Source organism: Eriocheir sinensis, chromosome 8 (genome assembly GCF_024679095.1).
Source record: "Eriocheir sinensis breed Jianghai 21 chromosome 8, ASM2467909v1, whole genome shotgun sequence".
Lineage (NCBI taxonomy): Eukaryota > Metazoa > Arthropoda > Malacostraca > Decapoda > Varunidae > Eriocheir > Eriocheir sinensis.
Window position 1 is genome coordinate 7,279,782 of NC_066516.1, and position 4,316 is coordinate 7,284,097.

General features: G+C 47.7%; 3 non-coding genes across 3 annotated transcripts; 1 reads left to right on the forward strand and 2 right to left on the reverse strand.

Moving 5' to 3' along the window:
- Positions 1–2,605: 2,605 nt before the first annotated feature.
- Trnar-ccu (transfer RNA arginine (anticodon CCU)) lies at positions 2,606–2,678 on the forward strand. Its single transcript has one exon. It is a non-coding gene; the product is annotated as a tRNA-Arg (tRNA).
- A 959-nt stretch (positions 2,679–3,637) lies between these two features.
- Trnap-cgg (transfer RNA proline (anticodon CGG)) lies at positions 3,638–3,709 on the reverse strand. Its single transcript has one exon. It is a non-coding gene; the product is annotated as a tRNA-Pro (tRNA).
- A 95-nt stretch (positions 3,710–3,804) lies between these two features.
- Positions 3,805–3,876, reverse strand: Trnap-agg (transfer RNA proline (anticodon AGG)). Its single transcript has one exon. It is a non-coding gene; the product is annotated as a tRNA-Pro (tRNA).
- Between the last annotated feature and the right edge of the window lie 440 nt (positions 3,877–4,316).

Sequence of the window (4,316 nt, forward strand, 5' to 3'; positions counted from 1 at the left end):
TAAGGTGTTAAGAGAAAATGGCTTTCGGTGGCAAACTAATATATTGTTTCCAAATCAAAACAGGAAAGTGAGATAAGATACGGTAAAGTTAGGGGCATACGCTATAGCTGCGCGTGGCCTCGGTGCTCATCTCTGTGGTGTTGGTTCTTGAGCCTGTGGTGGGAAGAACCCATTACCCCGGAACACAGGGCCAGTGTGACATCCGGGTTACCACAGTTTACCTTCCGCAGGTTTCCCCAGGTAGGCTACCCATTTATCGACCAGCCCGAAAAGGAGGATGAACAGCTGGATTCGAACTCGGACCCACGGATTCGTAGCTAGGCACGCTAACCACTGCAACACGGAGGCGAAGAGGAGGAAGATAGCAGAAGGGTAAAAAAAGGGAAGGAGAAAGTTGAGAAGAGGGTAAATAAATGGTATGTAGGAAGAAGAGACCACGGCGTTGTACCTCTCTGATATTTATAGATAAGAAATTCTTCAGAAAGATATAAAGGGACTTGGGATGGATATATATAGTATGTAGTAAGTTGGACGTAGCTGTTTATCAGATTTACTATTCATAATATCAGCAACTTTGTCACATGTCACACAGAACCTTAGCAAGTTGGGGGCTTATAGTATAGCTGCGCGTGGCGTCGGAGCTCATCTCTGTCGCATTATAACCGGGAAAAGAAAAACGGGAGAATAGTCATTGGAAGACGTGGCAAGAAGTTTTCATCGCTTGACCAAAAATATTAATGACTATAGCTGCGCGTGCCCTTAGTGCTCATATCCGTCGCATTATAACAAGGAAAGAAAGTGAGAAATAGTAGACAGTAGGTAGTGGATAGTAGATAGATAAATAGTGAGAATAGTACTGGAAGACGTGGCAAGGAGGTCTCATCGCGTGGATCTAAATAATATTAACCTTTTTCATTAGTACTTCAAACCCAAGGAGACCAGAGTGCCCATCCAGCCTGGGAGCGGCATTTCAGGCTTATCAGTAGTTATCTGCGGACTATTTCGCGTCCATTAACAGGGTGAGTGAGTCTGAGGGAGATCCTTCATAGCATAAACACTTTCTGGCCCTGGAGAAATGGGAAATGAGAAAGGGGGGTGGGGGTGAGATGAGCACACACACACACACACACACACACACACACACACACACACACACACACATACCTCGCCTGCGACTATACAAACAATCCTCCAGCATCTTTTTCTTCATCATCATCATCGTCATCTTCTTATTCTTCTTCTCCTTCGTTTTCTTGTTCTGCTTCTACATCTTCTTTTTCTTCTTCTTCATCTTTTTCCTCTCCTTCGTTTTCTTGTTCTAGTTCTTGTTCCTTTTGTTCCTGTTCTTGTTCATTTTTTTCTCTTCCCCTTTCGTACCCCATCGCTTTCACGCATCGCCAATAGAGTCTAATCCTCCATCTGAATCTACCCATCCTCATCGTAAAAAAAGAGAGTAGTGTGGGTGGGGTACACGATTGAGCACCGCGCTGGGGGGGACGCGAGGCTGCAGGAGGGAGCTGGGGAGAGGAGGAGAGGGGTGGGGGGGGCGGATGATGAGATGGGATGAAAGATGAGGATGAGGCCTTCCCCGAATACGTCCAATACAATCCCCATTCTAGTAGTTATCGTAGTAGTTATTGTTGTTGGTGGTGGTGTTGGTGTTGGTGGTGATACTGGTGGTTATTGATGGAGTTGTTTCATGATGGAAGGGATGGATAAACAGTGATCTTTTTTTTGTGACCATTACCACTACCACTATCACCACCACCATCGCTACCACAACCACCACCACCACCTCTACCACCACCATCACCACCACCGTCGGCGCCGCCACCATCATAAATTTTAGTCCGTGAAATTGATTTCTCGGCACTGCCTTTATTTTTTGTTTTATTTTTTTTGTCGTCATTTGTTTTCTTTTTATGTATTCTCTCTCTCTCTCTCTCTCTCTCTCTCTCTCTCTCTCTCTCTCTCTCTCTCTCTCTCTCTCTCTCTCTCTCTCTCACACACACACACTAATAGATATATAGGTAGAAGAGAGAGAGAGAGAGAGCATGCGTTGGTTAGTCTTACACGCATACACACCTGTTGATTAATTGGATTTTACCTGGACTTCGCTGTAATTCTTCGCTCCAAAAATGGCAAGATTCGTATAATGGGCTAAGGTCTTATTATATTTCCTGTCCCCCCCCTACCCCCTTCCTCCTGGCCCTCGTGTTATGTATACATTTGCGTTTATAATCTCCTATATACGTGAATTTGATCTATTGGCTCGTAACATGGACGGAGAAATTTTTATGTCTGCTAGGTAAGGTGAGGTAAGATTGAAGGTTCTGCTGTCGTCTGTTGTTGTTGTTGTTGTTGTTGTTGTTCGGTATCAGTTTTACCCTTCTGCGTATCGTTTCCTGCTCAATTTTCCGTCCCGTCTAGTGAGAGAGAGAGAGAGAGAGAATAAGTGTGTGTGTGTGTGTGTGTGTGTGTGTGTGTGTGAGAGAGAGAGAGAGAGAGAGAGAGAGAGAGAGAGAGAGAGAGAGAGAGAGAGAGAGAGAGAGAGAGAGAGAGCTGTGCGGTTTTTCCTGTTTCTGTGTTCTTACATATGCGGGTCGCCCCTGTGGCCTAATGGATAAGGCATTGGCCTCCTAAGCCAGGGATTGGGGGTTCGAGTCCCCCCAGGGGTTATTTTTACAGTTTTAATTGTTAAGTTATATTATTACAGAGTTTATTATCTTTCATCCCCTTTTCGTTTGTGGCCTTCAAATACGGGCGTTGGTGGGTGGGTTGGGGTGGAGGTGGAAGACTGAACACACACACACACACACACTTTCACTTACTCACTCACTCACTTATTCATACACACACACACACACACACCAGCTCTCTTTATAGTACCTAAAAAGCCAAGGCGCAGCGTAATGGTACTGGCGTATGGCAAAGGCTCGTGAGATAGATATTGTTATTATTATTATTATTATTATTATTATTATTATTATTATTAGAGATACTGTTATCATTATTATTTTCTTTTTCATAGTATTAGTACATGTAATGACAGTAGTAGGAATAATAGTAATAGTAGTAGTAGCAGCAGCAGCTATTACATAACACACACTCCACGTTCGTAGAATAGCAGTAGAGATCGTGTGTGTGTGTGTGTGTGTGTGTGTGTGTGTGTGTGTGCTTGCTTGCCTACCTACACGTGCGTGCGTCTCCCCGGGCAGCCTGAGAGAAGGGCGTGGTGGGGAGGGAGGTCCGTGCCATATTTGCCGAGCTTCGCTCCGCTCAAGCATAAAAATGGCGGCCCCGTGCGGTCGTGCCTGCGATGCGATACATACATGGGCATCCTTCGTGTGGGAGGCGTCGTTGTCCTGCCAAGGAGATCGGCGTCGGGGCCTGGGCGGCGTGGCTGGACATGCACGGGGGGCAGGGAGGGGGAGGGGGTGGCACACCTGCACGAAGCCGCCCGCCTGTCCACGCTCCGTCACCGAGCATCCCCGCCGCTGTCACCTGGCCGTGTGTGCCGACGCGTGAGTCCCGGCTGACGGCGGAGTGCGCGGCGTGGGCGGCTCAAGGGGATGCAGAGGAGAGGGATACCAAGCGTCCACTGCCAAGGAATTACGAGCCATAAAACTAACAAAACGGGCCTGTCCGGGAATTGAACCCGGGACCTCTCGCACCCGAAGCGAGAATCATACCTCTAGACCAACAGGCCTGTTGGGGATATAGGAGTGACAGTGCAACATACGCGTGAGGATGTTGCTGGAGCGTTGAGATGTAGCGAGCGTTGAAAAAAAACACCGCACTCTTGGGCCTGTCCGGGATTTGAACCCGGGACCTCTCGCACCCTAAGCGAGAATCATACCCCTAGACCAACAGGCCGGCGTATGTAAAGCATGTAAAGAGAAAGGAAATGCCTCCTCCTCCTCATCTTCGCCTGTTATCACCCATTGTATACTCCTCCCGGCGCCTCCCGTCCTTCAGATGAGTTATTCCTCCCGCCAGTGTTTACTTCCCGTGACGTCAGGAGTCCCCGTGCCTGGGAAAGAAGACGAGACGAGTACCGCCGCTCAACGAAGCCTTTGTTCACCTGCCGGATCCGCCATGCACCTGCCCTCACGTCACGGGATAACAGAATCATTAATAATCCAAATAACCTAATCATTATAACAAAATTTTCCCGCATAAACTGATGATTCGCCTTCCAGATCAGTTTAGTTCGTGTATGTTTAATGGTGCAACTTTACGTATGCCGCGTGCAATACTGTGTTTTCCAGAGCACTGGGCCGCAGGACACCACTCTGGGGGACGCTGCCTGGCAT